At 34.7% G+C, this 20,473-nt stretch overlaps 1 long non-coding RNA gene across 1 annotated transcript; it reads left to right on the forward strand.

The window, feature by feature from the left end:
• Positions 1-1,175: 1,175 nt before the first annotated feature.
• LOC149804778 (uncharacterized) lies at positions 1,176-15,214 on the forward strand. Its single transcript, XR_016416623.1, has 2 exons — positions 1,176-1,689; positions 11,171-15,214. It is a non-coding gene; the product is annotated as an uncharacterized LOC149804778 (long non-coding RNA).
• The last annotated feature ends 5,259 nt before the right edge of the window (positions 15,215-20,473 follow it).

Genomic DNA, 20,473 nt, shown 5'->3' on the forward strand with positions numbered 1-20,473 from the left:
GTGTTCCGCACAGGAGGCCATATAGGTAGCTACGCGAAATGGTACCATGGTCCAACAGAAATTGCAGCTGAAACATAATGTAATTAATCTCCTCGAAACATTACATGTGTCAGAAAACACAAGCCAAATCAAGCAGCAAAAAGATATACACACCGAAAATTAAGTTTCTAGTTTTAGTAAATTACCTCCACATACCTTGCTTTGCATATGTGGCACAAAAGATTTTCCTATTTTGAACCATAAATATGAAATATGGGATTTCCATTAAGCGTTTGATATAGACAAAGTTCACGCTCAGCTTTTAAATTATGCTAGGTCTGTCAACAAACACATCACATGCTTTTGCTTTTTCATGAAATAGGAAGAATGCAATCCAAAAACGTTTGATATATTGGAATTATTAAATAGTGGTTTCGGATTTTAAGTATAACACATAGCAGGTTATCAAGACAATGTTACAATTTCCGACTAAAATGGAGTGAAACCTGTAATTGCTGTGCAACTGATGTAAAAATATATTATTACAATATGGATACGGTAAAGTTAGGTAAATACAGGTATAAGTGATCAACGACAGCCATAAGAAATGCTTAGACAGAGATGTAAACTTTTTATGTAAGAACTGACTTAAGATATTAATGGAGTAGATATATTTGTTTTTATAAGTGATTAAAGGTAACTTGACACGCTAAATATATTTAGCTACTCTAGGTGAGACGTATTTAGGTACATTAATTAATTGCTTAAGAACAGGAGATTTACTAATCAGAGTAAATAGCGGAAGGTTTGAATATATTCCATACCAAGATAAAATCATACTGATATGTCATCTGTAACACAAATAAGAATAAGAGTCACCTTATCGTGGCATGTTCTTTTCATGTTTAACCGTTGAATATTAGCAGAAATCAAAACATCCAAAAATTATACTCACATATACATATGAATAATAAGATTCTGTCAATGTCAAAATTAGCTAAGTTTATTTGTAATGCTTTGAAAATGATGGGAAATACTAGGACGCCGACGCCCTGTCGTCACAGATAACTAGGTTATGTACAAACTAGAGAGCATTAAGAACTGATCCCATTTTAGGAATACTCAGGCAGACGACTCGTGAATTAGAGACTAAACTGAATGTAAAATGAAATGTTATACCATGGACACATGCCTACCATGAAATGATGTACCACATATTAAATTGCACGTATTTTGGTGCCATTGGCCTACAACACGAATACAGATGATGATGATGATGATGATGATAATGATGATGATGTTTATTTCACACTTTGCAAACACACAAATGGTGTGAGTCATGCAGGAGAAATCGCCTGACTCACCATCGCCATTCAAAGTGGGAAACAAATGTTCGATTTCCATCTGACAGTTACGTGAAGTATCGATACTACTAGCGCTCAGCAAAAGGCTGCGGGCTACGTACATTATCGGATCATTAGAACGTCTGAGTGGAAGCTTTGTTGCTCGATCGAATAACAGCCAGTCATAAGCATATTTTCATTAGACTCACTTCGGTTGAAGTCAGACTATTCGAATTTCAGTGCAGGAATCAAGGATGAAAGGTTCCCCGAGTATTTTCATCGTTACTTACTGAATAGGAGGACTTCTGTGTCAATAGTTCGAACAAACTGCAAACTTCTGTATCTTACTTAACGTACTTTCTCGAAGGTAAGTAAAATTGTAGCATGGCAGAGGCGGATCCAGAAGTGGGAGCGGATGTGTCGTGCGCCCCTGCTACACCCTCACCCACTCGGCCCTAATACTGAGCGCGATACGGTTCGAACGTATCCTATAGCAATATAAAATTATGCCAGGAAAACATTTAAAATCCAGGAGCTTTTGTCAGCATCGCCACCAGAACCTCCACTGAGCGTTTTGTCACTCATATCCATCGTCTAATTGTTTACACCCCTCCCCTCCCCCACAGCTCACTCCCCAATCATATTTCTGGATCCGCACATGCATGACTTTGAAATTTAACGAGTTTTTTCTTGACTAACAGAAATACATAGCATCTGATTATAATTCTTTATTCAACTTTCTTACTTATGTATTCGGCTAATGTGGGTATGTGAGAAAGCTTGCCAGTAGCTTCTCGTGGGTCGGTGGTTCTTTCCGTGTTTTCCCGGGTTCTTCCTCCATCATTAATACTGGCCGCCATGTATAGCCTATCGTGTGCTGAAAAATAGCGTTAAACCCCACAACAACAACAACAACAACAACAGCTTACTTACGTAGCATATTCCAGTCTACCGATTCTCTTGTGTATTATATGTCAATCTGCCGATTCTCTTATTTGTGTAGCATATTCCAGTCCAATCTCTCGTGTGGCCTATGTTACTCGACCAATTCTTTTACTTCTGTAGCATAGGCCAGTCCACCAGTTCTCTTTGTAGCATATGTGAGTCAACCAATTCTCTTCATTAGTGCAATTTTCTTACTTTGTAGCACATGTCACTCCAACAATTCTTTTTAGGTAAAGGATAATAAATAATCGTAAGATAAAATTGAGCTCTGTCTATATGATACAAATTTTCTAGAAAAAAATATTGTCAAAGCAACAGATACAATTTTGTCGTTTGCAAGGTTCAGGCAATTTTAGTTGCTGTCAGAAAACCAGTATCACAGGATTGGTGTTCGAGGATTCCCATTGTTTACATGACTGGTGACGTCAGAGTTTTGTTGAGTAATATCGATCTTCGTGTTGTTCAGTCAAGAGAACAAGAAACTATTGTAGGCACTTAAAACAAAAGCATTAAAGTATCTATTGTTTTACAAATTCAAGAACTGGAAGTAGTTTGTAAAATTTACCAGAATGCATTGGTTGGCAACTAGGTATTTTGTGTTTTGTTGTACCCGTTTCTCACGTGCACTGCAGACCGAATTTCACTTCAAGTCACAACAGGATTTCATATCAAACGCCATGTTCCCAAATTATATTAACTAAACTGCGGTGAAAATGAATTATGCAGTTGTACGTATTTCTTTTTGTAGCTCATGAAATAAGTTTTCGGAGTGAAAGGAAAGGAAAAAAAAGACATAGAAATAGTAATTAACTGTACATATTATTTTGCTTATAGTGTTTATGTAAAGTTGTATTGCGTTTACAATGACGTCATCAAACGACTTCATATCCTTCGCAGGTGTTTCACCCATTTTCCCCGTAAACCCTCCAGATGGCGGGGCGACAGTGTTGATCAGACACTGACCGTCTCAGTTGGCTGACATTTCGTTTCTTCTCATCTCAGCAAAAGGCAGCTGGAAGCTCTTTCTGATGCCTTGCTCACTGTCTGAGCTGTTTTTCGTGCTCTTTTTCTAATTCCTAGCATACTGGAGACCCCCTGCATCCTACTTCCATCGGAAAAGCCATATTTTCCATCCTTTTGCTCTACAGCTCTCTACCAGTTCCTGATAATTCTCCGTCTTCCTTTCACGTGCCTCTTCCGTTCGCTATAGTTGTTAAAAAATATTTTTATTGTTTTTATTTTGCCCAGATCTAATCTTATATGCCATGATTTTCTTTTACGATTATGATTGACATGGTCCTATGTCAGAACGGGTCATGGACGTAATCCGAGGTAATTTTGTCGCTCGGTATGATTTTTTTCCCTTCAGATTTTTGCTCTGTTAAAACATCAAGCTCGTGTCGAGCACTTGTGGATGAACATTAACACTTTGAATTGCATAGTATTCCGTACTTCCTCAGATAGATATAATGGACGTCACTAATGCGAGTATATTGTCTGATGCAACCACAAGACCAAATATAAATAACTATACATGAGAAAGTAATTGGCTCCTTCTTCAGTGGACGCATATCAACATGCAGACATAAAAAATGTCACCAATGTCGGATATAATTGATGAGATTCATCAATCTTCTTGAATGTCTGGAAATCATTTGGGGCTTGCCTGGTGATTCTGCCGTGTAGATCCAAAGATTGAGAGCAAAAAAGGACAATGACAAAAAGCCGGTGCTCTAGAGATTTCATTCGCTTAAATGATTTGGGCAGTTTTATTTTCTCTAGGCCTGAGTTGTAGAATACCTAGGACTTTGCTGATGTGCCGTTAAACCCTATAATACATACATACATACATACATACATACATACATACATACATACATACATACATCGAACACTCAGCTGTTGATGACCGTGCAAGCCTGACGTCTACAAACAAAACACTACAGGGATCAAAGAAAGAAAAAAGCCAACACACTAAATAAACGAAAAATAAACAGGACAGTTATCAAGAAATAATTGTGTTGAAAGTCTAAAGGGAAATATAGGCAGCTGTGGATTAACTGAATCATGATTCCAAAAGAATGCTAAAAATCGTAATTAGAAAGGATGGGAAGGAATTATGTGTTTTGAGTAAGTAGGTTGACATTTTGTTCAGGTACATATCTGTATGCATTCCAGTTTGTTTCTTTGTTGATGCTTTTTGTTGTTTCTTATTTTTAGCTGACCAATATAAGTGTATAGCCATTACTCTTTCTTCGAATTTATTTATATGATGTTTTGGTGTGTTTGTGTTAACTGACACCAGATTCTTCAGTCAATAATTTATGTCTGTCTTTTGGAATTTCTGGTTTAGACAATAATGCCACAGACATGTGTTGTTTATGAAAAGAATATCGCAGCTCAGAGCCTGATCTATAGCTAATGACAAATAAAACACAGGACTACTTGAATCTGAATGGTCTAAAACACAGGACTACTTGAATCTGATTGGTCTAAAACACAGGACTACTTGAATCAGATTTGTCCAAAAATGGACTAAAAAGTCAATAACACTTACTGAACCGAATCAACAACAAAAAATGACTTTGAAAACGTGCATTATTAAAAACAAAAGCAATTTCTTCTTTTTAAGTTTCTCCCATAACATCTGAATTAGGTATATGATCATTTACAAAACCACAGGTTATATCACTAGAACAAGTATTACTATTGCAATTCCTATAAATCTGCGTGGAAATCATTTTAATTTATACAATACAAATATTAACTTTATCATTTTAACAAATGATTGTTTTAAAATTTGACAAATAGCCTTTAAAACTAAGTACAGCCTTGCATAAGAAGGACTAAATTTAAAACAAAAGAAATTTAACACCCTCATTACGTCAGGTTGGTGTACTGGCATCTACTTGTATATAACCAGATTATGGATTAATGTTTAATGTAGGTTAGGGAAATTCTGTATTGCAAACCGAACAACCGGTTAATCGCTGTCGAAACACCTCGTGTACAGAGTGTGCACTGGCAAGAGTTAGTCATAACTTTCAATTTTTAATACCTTGTTAAAGTTACTTATTAATCTTGCTGACACGAGATCTAGGTTTGCGTTTTACCATTAATTATTTTGTCACATTCTCCGCCATTTTATGCATAATCGTGCCTTGGATTAAATCGACTGTCTTTTTCTTCTAGCTGTATGGAGAAATAATTTAACTATTTTTCAAATGAGCCCAGGGGCACCCCCAAATTTTTGTGGGTGGGGTGGGGTGGGAGGGAACATATAGTGTTAAATTATTAACTTTTAATGATGTAGACCAAAACATATTTAGAGGTGAAATGGGGGTGGGGGCAAGTGCAAGCCACCACCTTTCCCCTGTGTACGGGCGCCCATGAATGAACTGTCATATTATATTCTACCCTTCGGTGTTATTCCATTATTACGGTACATTTGAAGTACTGTAAAATTATTTGCTGATACAACTTGAAAAGTTTGGATATATCTGTTACTTTCTTTGGTCGACAAATATCTCGAGATGGTCGTTAGAGGTCTATAACATAAGCTGTTATGACCACTCCTGGCTGTAAATAGTCAATCAAACCCGCGTTAAACAGTGTGTTTACACATGTAACTTTCCTACAATGATAACGTATGGCACGTTTAGTTGTATCGATCCTATCAGTTGGAAACATCGTTTTATGTACTTGGGCGCTAATTGTGAGGGGCGTGGCCGCCAGCAAGGTTACATACGCGACTGTAATCAATCTGATTAAAATGAGATCTCCACTTTCCTACGTGAAGACAGTGGAGATTTTATATTATTCAGATTATTACTATTATAAGGTTTTTATACGCTGTGTTATCCGCCGGTAGCTTGTACGTAAATATATGCTTTTCCACGCTGTGTCATTAAACTGTGTATTTTGGGTGCGAACGTTGATTTTCTCGTACTTTTTCAGTTGGTATCGTGTCTTTTCAGTAGAGAGTGTTTGCACTGAAGATACTCATCTGTTACAAATAGAAGAACTAATAGAACATCCACACTTTGCCAGCGGGGAAGAGGATACAATACTATCCCAGACAGCTGACCTAATTAAAAATTCTTACTTTGAATTTGTTGAGACTGTAATGGTGCATTATTTTCTAGATAATTTCACAGTACGTTCTGTCGTGGTCAGCGTGACACGTCACACTGATTTTTGTCATGTTGTTTGTTAAAATTTAAGTAAACAGACTTGATCTTGTTTACGAATTTGATGGAAATTTACAGTGGAAATGACCTTGTACAGAGCATTGTGTTGTTTCATAAGTCAGGTGTCTGTATATAAAGAAGACCAAGTAAATAATATCGGTCTCTGTTGACTCGCTCAGTTTTGTTCAGATACAATTGGACAGGAATTATAGTTACATTAGTCGTTAGAAAAATATATTTAGAATTATTGTGAATTAATCCAAAGATATTTTGTATTTTATCATTGTGATACAGCAAAAATTTTGGTACATCTGTACATTCAAGACTAAGGTACATCAGCACATTCAAGATGGGAATTTATTCGGAACATTCTATAATTTTAGATCTGATAGAACATTTAAGATTTGGGATTTAATTCACATTACACATAATTCTCTTCAATTTTCCTTTTATAACTTAGATAATTTTAATTATAGTTTAATTTTATAGACGTTATTGGTTTTGGTTTTTATTTTACTTAGTTTAAGACCATAGAGTTGCAGTATAAATGAGGGGCTCGTGCTGGACACGCATTTCTTCCAAATATTTTTGGTAAAGATTTTAATTTCGCATATTTAAAAAATCTTTAGTGAAACCAGCAAGCATTCAGAAAGACATCCAGTGAAGCGAACATCACATTGAGTGTTATGTGTTTTATTGTTATTTTAAATTATCTGCGGTTTCAATTACAATTCATTAATTAAAATCCCTAAGATGTTTTTTGTGCTAATTTGTATATCCTGATTATGTTAAAAATTATGTATCTTGTATATATAGTTTACTGCAATTGTACTGGAACATATGAATGATTGTTTTTGTTCTGTGTAATAATGCACAACCTTGGGAGTGCAATTTTAGTTCGATAAAAAAAGTTCATATTTTCCCATGCAAATGCAGTAATCTTTTTATTATATGCTGATTTCGTTTTCCTACCTAAGGCTTTATGATAATGGAATGCACCTCAAGAAACAAAGTCATTCAGTTTATGCTGTATATTTAAAATAAATACAAAAACCATAGATTATTCAATACACAGTAACGATATTAATGCGCACATAGCACTGCACAGCGACCTCTGACTTTCTTCACGTGTTCGACATTAGTTTTTAAAAAAAAATCTTTTGGTCTACTTAAAACTGAAATGTGGAGTCATATTTTGAATGAATGCACATTGACAACACTTTTCCAGTTAGTCTAGAATGGACATATTTTATTTTTCTGTTGATCCAACTCAATTCTGCATTTCTGCTTATGGTGGATTGGATTTATAGGGTCATTTCAGTGCAGTAAGGATAATGTGATTTCATTTAGAGATGTCAAAATTACAGTATAATTTTGGTGTGTAACAATTTTTCCATGGCATGGGTCATGCCATTCGGATTTGCAGAACTAACTAAGAAATAATATATATTTTTACTTGTAATAGAACACTTAGGATTATGTGGGATTAATTCACAATGATGTACGTTCCTCGAAAATTTTTATTTTGTAAATTAAAGAATTAATTCATAGGTTGAATTTTATAGAACTTTGGTTTTGCTTTTTCTGTTACTTAGTTTAAGACCACTGAGTCGAAACAGTACGACAATACGCGGGTACTATAACATAGCTCCATCCACTGGAAAAAGAAAAGGACTATTAATACCTGACGTAGGCCGCACTACTCAAGATCAGCGGCGATTTGGATGAATTATATATACAATGGATTTAGGTACTTTATGGAAATAAAATACAATCTCGGTATTTTATTTTCATAAGCCATCTCAGCCCATTATATAACCCATACTAAACAACAGTTCAACTCGTGATTTCTTAACGTGTGAATCAGATTTGGCCGAATACGATAATTACCATTTTACCTTGAATTCTGTGAATCTTGCGTATCTACAGCATATATCCCTCTCGTCACGTCCAAAAATAACAGAAAATAATACAACGAATAGGAGAACGACTTTTTGGCCTCGAACATTTGCACGCCATTAAAGGTGGTGAAACTCAAAGAACCACGTGCATTGACACTGTATTTGTCAATCTGTGTCGTTATTCTCAAACGTTTTGTCTGACTAGAGTTATTATTATTATTATTATTATTATTATTATTATTATTATTTATAACATTGATGGGTGGGTGTGGATACCATACTATCGGAAATGTCAGAAAATCAAACTAAAACGTTGCAGAGAGCAAATTGTTAGTCTAAACTCCAAGCTGATTCTTCAACCATGATTTAGATATGGATGGTCTCTGTCAGTGAAGTACTTTAACCACTGGTGCAGGAGTTTATTGGCTTTCAAATCATACTTAGTGATTAATCAGAAACACACACATATATACACACACGTCTCGAAGCCAATTTTTATTTCTTGTCCTCGTGTTCTCTAAAGGATTTAAGTTAGAATATTTAGTCCAAGAAATAATTCAAGAGGTAACTTAAATTTGCTATTGCAAAGGTGGAATTGATAAACAAGGGTCTAAAAGTTCTCTTCAAATATACCATGCTTTTAAAAAGTAATCAACCAACCAAATCCTACAATCTTTAATGCAATGTCTGATTGTCTTATTAGGCCAGTCACGCATTACAACTGTAAACTGTAGGAAAGTTAACTGTTTGAGAAACCAGGTAAACACTACACTGATGAACTATGTGAACTGATATATACTGAACCATGTAAAAAGGTCCACACACAAAGTTTTTCAAAATGAACCGCAACTCTGTACAAACTTAATTAATAAATATAAGCCAAAAAGGGAAGTTTCCTGGTTGTTCATGTCAAACTTTACATTGAGAACTTGTATATCTCTTTCATTTTTGTTCTTCTCTCAAATAAATTAATAATCTTGCAATAAACCAAATTAACTTAGATAAACATTATGTAATATGCTATGAAAAAAATCTGAAGAAATACTATAAATTCATAAATGACCCAGATAAAAGTACAGCAAAGAATGATCACTTTTGGCACAGTCTTACCCAAATAAGAATGAAAGATACAGGAAAAGTAGAAGACAAAATAGAGCATGCAAATCTAACCAGGAAGTAGGAGAAAACACTTTATAACAAAATGCCTCCATCTGAAAAAGTAAAAGCAAATGCTTTGCAATAGACCAAGAAATAGCTACAATAATGTTCATACTTTTAGACGATTTAGAATAAAACAAAAGAGGAACCAAATTGTTTTTGCATTAACTGCACATTTTTATCACACTGTTTATGGGTGAATGCAAAAATGACATATTTTGGGCAAGAAGAACATGATCAGTTCACTAATATGCCCGCTCTAGGGGGTTTCACGGTTAGTATCTCCCCTTGAAAACACCAGAGGGCATATCGGTGCAACTCACTTCCGGATAGTTCAATCAATTAAGATGGCAGATGTAGATCAAGAAAATGTGACAGACCGCTCACATTGTGCAAGCAGGATCGATATCTCACTATCTTAAAAATAAATTCTATCAATATTTGATCAATTATTTTTACATCTTTTAATTTTTTTTCACTAACTTGCGCTGCTCCCAGCTTTCAAATCAATATTATCTGCCCATTTCAGAACTTCATTATATTTCCAATACTTCCTTATGCCCTAGTTTGTATTATTTGACTGTGCGAAAGTGTATCGCTGTGTAAAAAGTTCTTGCAATTTATCTCGCTTGAAGAATAATGAAAATATGTTTATTTTGTATAGCTTCAATCATAGCAGTTAATGGAGGTTGAACGACAACGAGAAAACAATTCTAACTTCTTAAGTTTTTTTTTTTATTATTGATTTAGACAGTACATGTTGCTTTAATATTAATGTTAATTATATTTTTCATGAAATAACGATTTTTTTTTCAAAATGCACAAATGTCAACCACGCTTGAACAGACAGTCGCATGTATGAGTTTCCTTGATGATTATTTTAATTTTATTTCCTTGAACGGTTGGACATTTTAGAGCATACAATTTGGTGAAGTATCGATGTTAGACACACTAACAGCCATTTGCAATGTGTTTTCAAGAGGAAAACATGTTGGCGAAAGAATAGTTTACTGCTTTGTTTACAACACTTTTAGAAAGCAGAGATAAGCATGTGTCAAGACACATTTATATAACTGTTAATGTGCGTAGATTTTGTTTTATTTTATAACAGCTCTACAATTTAAAATGTGTAAGTTGTCACTTACGTTCATACATTGACAAATAAAGTTGTATTGTCTTGTCTCTTATGTAGAAATGATCTGTAAAGAACAAGTCAGTTCTCTATTCAACCAATGGCATATCATACCATTTATTCACTGGAAAGCATTTCAGATCAACACACACACACACACACACACACACACAGTGGTAACCTAATACTTCTACAAATCTGATATTTCTTCCCAAATTTATTTATCATCTGAAAATGGAAGACAAAGTATACAGATAAATGTAATGAAATCAAAAGATTACTTGATTTCAATTCCATCAATTTGCAGCTCAAAGAGCAATACTAAAAAATAATATCATTGTATTCAACCATGGCTTTTGATAGTTATTGTATTACACGCTACCATGAAACTGCTGAAACTCGTATGAAGTTGTGCGAGCTTAGTAGTATATGTAGCGCGAAGTCTCTTGCTATTTTCTTTTATTGTAATGTTCAATATAATTAAACAGTTCTGGTCTAATCTTGGAAACTTTTTATTTCCAGGGATGAAAATCTAAGAGGACGCAGACTTCATTCACAAGGATACATATTTTCGTTGCTAAAAGTTGCATCGAAGAGTAACCACTCGCAGCCTCTGTCCAGACACAAACTCATCCGGCCAATAATGGAACGTAATGCTAATGGGTCATAATTAGTTCCTTAGTTTTCTAGGTTGTGTGGTTCACTGACAAAGAACGCCTGCTGACTGTGGATGTTGGTGTCCGTAGCATAAACCTTCTATCACAATCTTGTATTAAGCCCTTTTATCAGGAAGGACAGGAAGACATACGATTTGTTTAAACGATTTGAAAACGACAAAGAAGACAGATTTGTTTCTTTTATTCATCTTTACAACTATCTTTCGGGGACTTTCACCAGACTGCAATGGAGCAACCTTTCATGTGGACTTTATTGTAGATAGAAAATTGTTTCTATTGAAACGTTATAAATCCTGTTTATTCACTTTATCTGAAGGAGGCTGATCGTTGTTTATCTTGCTAGAATCAAATATTTCCGAAAAATAAACCTCTGTGCCTAAACATTTAAATCGAAAATTAAGCAAATTTAACAGCAATATTTGGACAGAATCTTTTATATTTTAGTGGCCTTGTTTTTATCGCATTCCGGGAACACAAATATTGTTTGTCACGTTATCTTGCGGACATGACTTCCATTTCAAATTTTCGTAACCTTGCGTCTGAGTTGACCAAAAACACCAGGTCAATCTTAAAGCGACCAGATCACAACAAAAACAACAATCCCTACTACAGCAACAACTCCGCCGACTCTCTTAGTTCCAAGAAAGCGAGAACGATTGGGGTAGTTGTATACGTCAGCTCCGTTTCGTTAGCCGCCATTATTCTTGCTTTTTATTACTACTATACCTGGAAACCAGCGTTAAAATTATTTCATCCATCGCAGACTAAACGTGACGAAACTCAGTGTGTGATTTTGTAATGGTGTTGATACATCAGCTGTGCGATTGCTTTTTTATTTCCTACAGCATTGTATGGGGGGTGTAGTCTGCTCTTGTTTCAGTACTTATTGTCAGCAACACTGAATTAAAATCCTCAAATATTAGTTAGGCAAGACCCAGCTAAACTAATATTTTCACCCACTTTCTCGGCACAAATATTCATCTTCAACCTGTCTTAGTGTCTATTTGAAATATTTTAATATCTGAAAGAAAAAAATGTGTCTAAAAGTGTCCATCACTTCCTCTACATTGACTAAACAAGTGGATTCTTGAAATATTAAAAAGTTCAGAAGGTCTACGATAATTAACCACTCTTCCTTGATGTAGATGAGAAGGACTCTATTCATTTGTACGATTGTGGGCATAACTCGTCATAGATTACAGCGAACGGCGATTTACATCTAACAAGTAATGCCTGACGCTGTCAGAATATCACAGCATTGGCATGCGACTGACATTTGTTCTTGCAGCTTGGATACGCAATTTTGTTTTTGGAAATATACCCGTGACTTAATCCCGATGTATAAGATCTTTTAGCATGCATTCCTGAAGATTTAGAAGAGTGTAAATAATAGTATAAAGAACGTATCACTCGGAATTTAATTTAAACTTAAAACAGTTCAAAGCTTAGCTTATCTAAGAACTGGCAGTTAGCTAGCGTTAGCGGTGAAACGGACTGTATCAAGCTTACTCTGAGCGAATGGCTCTCGGCCAACAGCCATCGTATCGATGCTTTTATTGCATAATTGTTACAAGCAAGCGGTCTCGTATTGGAGCGAATCAAACACCTGCGTGAGCGTGTCTTGAAGTCCACGTTTTCCCTTTTCTAAGGACCTAAAGACTATAATAATTTTTCTCTGATCACCTACTTACCACATCATAAAACCCTTAATTTCATGCTTAGATTTCCTTGATTCACGTTCTATGACTTGTTATTAAGTCCTTCCCAAGCCGACCATCAATGTTTCAAGCCATGCAATACAAAAGAGTACAATACACAATACAAATAATTATTCCTATCTCAAATTTAACCTCAAAGTATTAAGCACGAATTCCTAAAATACCCAGAGAATTCCCAATCTTAAGAAATTAGGAAGGGTCCATTTTACGAAACTAGCCCATGCTCTTGCGTCTTGTGAATACTGTACATTAAGATGTCTGTTCCTAGAATCGGCCAATTACTCGGGCTGAGAAACATTTTCTCAACACCATCTCCCCATAATCAACAAATAATCACTAAAATCTAACAAAGCCATAAACAGAGATGTAAATGCAAATAGCACACACCCTAGATTCATTAAAATATGCTGCTCATTAGCATTAAATGGCCGTGGAATATATTGGATAACTAACACCGATGACAAAAAGAAAACTTTTTACGCCAGTTTAGACACGTTGGATCTTTAATCTTACCATAAATGAAATAGTCGAGTGCTCGTAAGGACAATTATGCAGTTCGATTGTAAATTAGAGCAAAAATATGTCACTGGTTTAGAAATGTTAGAGTGTAAATATTTCACAGTTAGCAGAGGATACTTCAGTGACAAACCTCAACCTTTCACCTTTTCTTTTGAACGTCCTACGATAGCAATAAGGTTCATTGCGTTACGAAATTTAATATCATTACAGATCTTTGAAATCTTTAAGTTTCTGATACGATGGGATTGTCAAACCTAGATTCAGTAACACAAAATTTTGTTATTTCGCCCGTTCTCGGCACATCCGCGGTATAAAGAATAGGCTGGGAGCAATTTATTTCACTTGGACAAGGATGAAAGCAGCGTGGGACATGCGAATACGAAATTCTACTATTATAGCTTCGCATCGAAACTCGAATTACCGGTTTATTTAGTTGCTAACTAAATACAATCTCATGTCACCTTCATATCGCGTAAATGTTAAACACATTGTCAAAGCTGCATCTTCGCTAGCCAAGGTTCCGATATGATAATTCCATCTACATCTTGGCGTATCGAGCAGGTATTTCTGTGCTTCATGTCTGTAAATTTCATTCGAAAAGGCGGCAAGCCACCGCATCCAATCAACATCAAGTTTTTAAAATCTGAACACTGTTCATACATGATCCTGACAAGGGGAGAACACAGCTTGAATGGACTGATAAATAAGCAATTTTCCAGTGCCGGTCCGTGTTTGAACAAATATCTTTCACTCAAATACACCTGTAATAGGTTCCCTCTGGTACATAGCCATACTTTCGATGTTAAACTTGCAAAGTATCCTTTTTAGGTCAATTGCCCCGGCCATTTTAGGCCTGTGTACAATACACCACGCTCTTGGTTAGTTCATTATATACTAAGGGTGGCAACCCATGAAATCCAAAAGATGTTACTAAGATAAAGCACTGATATATATGTTCGATCCACCAAGGTGTAGATAGGGTTATCATATCGGAACCTTGGTTAGCAAAGATGTCAAAGTTGTATACTTTTGGCAGAGTCTCGTTTAAACGACATATCTAGAAATTGTATATCCAGGCTATAAAATTCCTATACATATTGTAACAGCATATGGCTTACAGTTAACGTTTAGCGTCCAAAGTAAGAGGTCAATAGTTGTTCTACCTCGTAGAGTGCCACTGACTCATGTAAATAAAAATCAGGAGGGCTTCCATGCATGTTTATTGCAGTATATATAAAGATATAATGCAGACCCTATGAACTGGTAGCGTACATTCCCATATGGCTATACCTTTCTACACGCAGTCTTAGTGATTCATCGCATGCCAAAATATTATCAGGATGTTTCCTCCTACTTTTTCTTCTTGATTTTGAAACGTTTTGTTTATATTCGGTATTGGCATTAGTTTATATATTTCGTCATGTCACTGATATGTATGTTTGTATTTTCGTTACAATAATGAATACATGTGGTTCCAATTTAAAATAAAGTTGTGGCATCCGATTTAGATTGAGATCCGATTTAGATTGAGAAATATTGAAGAATTTCAGCAGAATCGGCAGAATTCGCAGAATGCAAATTTAAATTGTAAGATTCATTATAGTTAGTTTAAATTACACTACTTTACAGTAATAAAGTCAATCTGAATTTCACCTTAAATGGTCAGCAGTCGAGTGTAAATAAGTTGAATAATCTGGATTGAAATAATTACGTATATATATATATATATATATATATATATATATATATATATATATATATATATATATATATATATATATATATATATATATAGTCCGTCGTCCGACATCCATCCATCTAATGGCACAATGTTATCGCTACTCCTCTTAAAGTACTTGGAGGATTGCCATGAAACTTTACACACACACATTCACCCCATTTTTCTAGTTGGTAATAAATCCTGCTCATGCATTCAATATGGCCATCACAGCGATCATCCTGAAAATCGCTATTTCTCCAGAATGGAAAGTCGACATGGGACTTTCACCAGAAGATTCCAAATGATATCTAGTTGTTCCTAAATGAAAATGGTGCCAATCTCACTTCTAATATCGCCGCCACGGTAGCCATCTTGAAAATCTTGTTACTCCTCCTAATTGGATGGTCGCATTCACCTCGGGGTTCACCAAACTAGCTCTGATGATGTCTGGTTTGTACTAATTAAAAATGGTGCCGATCTTACATCCAGTATGACTGCCACAACCACAAATTTTAAAACATTGTTATTGCTCACAAATGTCAGACATGATTTTAGCAGCTATGTTATGAGAAGAGTTCTCATTAGTTTTTAGGATATGATTTACGCCCCCGTCAATTCTTGTTATGAAATTTTTTCCTGCCGCCAGCAGAGGCGTAGCTATGATATTTTGCGCCCTGGGACGAACTATAAAATTGGCGCCCCAGCCCCCTCCCCGTTTAATCACATTTTTGAATATTACCCTTGTTTACTTATTATAATGTAACGTTGTAAGCCTCATTTTGGCGCCCCTGTACCTTGGCGCCCGGGGACATATGTACCCCCCTGCCCCCCCCCCCCCCAGCTACGCCTCTGGCCGCCAGTTGTTATGAAATAATTTGACTCTGAGGTGTCTTTCGTAGATGGAGAGAGAGAGAGAGAGAGAGAGAGAGAGAGAGAGATCCCTTAAAAGGTGTCACCCTTAACGTTGTAGATCTTGTATACATTATTGGGTTTTGGGGAAGGCTGAGTGAGATAGGTCCATATTTGATTGCAAGAAAGGTGATCCCTCATGAAGCATGACAGAACGAACTTTATTGTAATCATTGATATAAGAAATGACATTATATATATATATATATATATATATATATATATATATATATATATATATATATATATATATATATATATATAAACTATTACGACACTATTACATTCAAATAAAGAATAGAAAAGAGTGAGAAGCAACAAACATTGTAGAATTCAACGAACTTTCGGTATACCAAAAAATTCCAGAATTACAGACACAAGTATTAAGGATTAAAGATCGGAATAAACTTTAGTGGAAATCCAAATTAAATCCATCGCTGGAAGTGTTGATGAGACTATGGTGGCCTGTGTAATGGTGATCATGGCAACAGTCTTTTATTGGATCACAGCAATACAATCCAAGAATATATCCTTATTTGAAATTTCACGATAAATTTAAGTCTCAATTTTCCGGAATGCTGTTTCTGAGCACTTTGTATTTCCAGAGAAGAATCAATTGAATTAAATAATTTGAATAAATAAATTCCAGACCAAACGAATTACTTAGCAAAATAATAATACAGCTGATTCTGCTAAGATCTTACAGCACGAATAATTTCCTGAAAAACAAAAAATTATATAGTCCTCTACTTGACCTCTGGTTCTAATTAGCATTTTCTATATATATAAAAAAAACACCTCTTACCTAAAGGAAAATAACCTTCTAGAAATTTCTTAGTGTTTACAAAATAAAACCTTAGCTGTACTTAGAATGTATGTTACTAAAATTATAATAGCAATATTATATAATAATATTATGTAATGTAATAATTAGAATACTATGGAATATATAAGTTAAGCCAGGTATATTTATAGGGGAAATTCAATAACCTATACCTACTCCCAAACTAATGTGTTTACTGTTATCAATAATGATCCTAATATTAAACCCATACACATAGATAATATTTTAGCTATGCATTAGCTGTTTACAGAACTAAAACAATCAAAGATTCAGGTTTAGTATAAAAGAATGAAGTTGATTTTGGACAAGGTTAAGTCCAATATACAAAGCATATACTGAAATTAAAAAAAAAATAACAAATAACAAACATTGCAAATTAAATACATAGAACAAAACATCTACATACACTTTACATTTTTTTTTGATATAATAAATACATAAAATGCAATATTCCTACAAGCCTACCAACTTTCATACAATTCTGGATTTTCTTCCTTTTTAGATAATATAATAATATAATAAAATAATTAAATATCGAATAAATTAACGATAGCAAAGTGCTTAAAATTCAGTATTTCAGATTAATACAAGAATCATTTTGTAGAAAAGTATTTGACTTAATCTGACCTAAAATACCAACACTATTTTGCTTTGTAACTTACAAAAAAAATATTTTGTTTCTGAATATATATAAAAGAATAATAAAGATATAAAAAGAATACCAACTGTTCCAAAGTGTCAATCTATGATTTAGTTGCTACCAAAACACATCACCCTAACGTCTTAAATTATTTAAATCCCTATAGTGCAACTCAAGAAAACCTTAAAAATACAGATCATTGTTTCTTACATGTAAGAAAGGTGAACCTTCTTGATGTCTGATGGAACAAACTAACAAGGCAGAGCCGCATCGTGCTTTTACGCGGTTTAGGAGAGCATCCTCAGTACCAAAAAGAGGTTATCCCTATCGCTGACTGTGCAGTTTTTCAATCTCCGTCTTACTTCAGAGTTCATGCTTTTCTAATATCTGTTCTCTGGGTTTGCATACACTATTACAGGAAATTTGTTAACAAACTCAATACTGACAGTACCCTTCATGTCATTCGAGCCGAGTCCTAGAGGCTCGATAACAGAAAATAACATTCATAAAAAGAATACAAAAGTAAAAAGTGAAATAACAAAATACAGTGAAGAATACATTTGTAAGACATTAAATAAAAATTCCACGTAATCTACTTATGCGACTAGTTTTGTCAACGATGATAGCGGACTATTATCATCGTGCAGCTCTTGATTTCGTTATTTTTCTTTTTGTATGTTATTTTACTCTTTTCTGATTTTTTTATATATAACATCAGCAGACGATATTTAAGGGTGATTACGATTATTGTTTTTGATGCTCATATAGTTTGAATATAGGTAGAGAACCGGTCAAGAGAATATCAAAAACAAACTTACCAGATAACTGTTAAATGCATAGAATTAAAAAAAAATTGTTGTAAGGTGCCAAGTTAATCCGGTGAAGTTCAATAACTTCTGTAGGATTATCAGAACATGCCCGTCATATGTCACAGACGTGAAAACAACTGCATAATGGCACGAAATCTTCATGATACAGAAGCGGCAACCTTTTACAACGTGACGTTGATTGTGACATTCTTCTATTTTTTCATCCATGAGATAAACTAATATTTGATTTGACGATATATCTATAATATGTGGTATGAGCGGTTTGTCGTAAACTGCAGATAACAAATTTGACGGTGCTGACTTTATCATCAAGAAATAGACTATTGACACGTTTGAGCTGAGACAAAGCTTTAAGCGTGGGACGAGTATTAACAATGTAAAATGTCCTTATTGATACATTTTTTTTTAGGGTTGATGACGCCAGTGTTGTGTAAAATTGACAGTCATTAGATACATGAATTTTGTCAGGTTGATCAAGTAACTGTGTAACGTGATGATGATGCGTGTATTAATTGGAACCAGAAATGACTGAATTCGACACGTCTCGGTAGAGATGAAATTGTTAAATGTAGCGCGATATATAGGTCGCAATCTTTACATTTTGCTATGAATGAACCAACTGAAAATAATAACGAGGATTATTTGGTGTTATTGGATAACCAGTATAATCGGAATACACAATCATTTCGATTGGAATGATAGATACGGTTGAAACATGAGGTGAAATCAGTATAGCAGGTAACTTGCTAGTCCGATAAATCAACCCACCAAATCTGTGTTGATATGTGGGTATGATGTCACCTGTTCATTACAATGTGCAATTTTGCGGCATGCAAATCTTTCCGGAACACAGCTGGGAACACGTTAGACACTTACCGATATTTGGTAACAGCCATATCTAACGCGAAATTCAAAATGGGTACAGGACAGAGGGTCGTGCTAATCCATTTGGATTTACAAACGTAGAATTTTCTCCGGAAATATAATATAAATATCATCAAAAGGACCCCTCACCCGACGGTAGCTCCGCAGCAACGAGAAATACCGGTAAGTGTATAAAATGTACACCGATGTGTGCAGACAAAAGTGGCTGCAAATAATTGCAGCTTTCAATGAATAAGTGATATCAGGCCCTAACGCGAAAATCAACATCATCATGGGTGAGGGGCTGATTTATCGGCCTACTAGCTTGCCTGTTGTTGCCATCTCGTAATTTCTCGAAGAATATGGTGGTGTTGTGTGTTTTTTTTTTATTATTATTTTTTTTTTTTTAATCGAGCCTCGAGCACTTGGCTCAAATTACCTGCAGGATATTGTTAGGATTTAATTTTTATGAATTTTTATTCAATGCAATTTTTACTCTTACAATTCAAATTTGAATTAAAAGTTTTCTTTTTTTGTGTTCTAAGTTTGCGAAATCTGTATTTTTAAAAATATTGTACAAATCTAGACAAATTTCTCTGCTTTATCAGCAAATTCTCATTGGCGGACTTTTATCATGAAAACGTGCTACTACAGACAATGTTTCTATGATGACGCGCGTAAATCTAAAGAACAGGTATTGTAAAGGTTGTAAACTATGAAGTTAAACGGAAGTCAAAAGTTCCCAGGCAGGCCACCATTTTGGAAAACAAAGATATTATATTACGGTTCGAAAGTTTTATGTAATTTTTCCTAAAACGATGAAACATAGATTAAGTTAATCACCTAGGTGATGACCCTTTTTTGGGAAGCGTATAGAAAAGTATATGCTGGTGAGTGTTTTCAATATGCCACAAATACGTATAGAAAAGTATGTGCTGGTGAGTGTTTTCAGTATGCCACAATTACTCATTATTATTCTATTATCAAATACGTATAGAAAATTATATACTGGTGAGTGTTTTCAATATGCCACAATTACTCATTATTATTCTATTATCAAATACGTATAGAAAATTATATGCTGGTGAGTGTTTTCAATATGCC

This window comes from Sinohyriopsis cumingii, chromosome 2, assembly GCF_028554795.1.
Source record: "Sinohyriopsis cumingii isolate HCF-2022 chromosome 2, ASM2855479v2, whole genome shotgun sequence".
Taxonomy (NCBI): Eukaryota; Metazoa; Mollusca; class Bivalvia; order Unionida; family Unionidae; genus Sinohyriopsis; species Sinohyriopsis cumingii.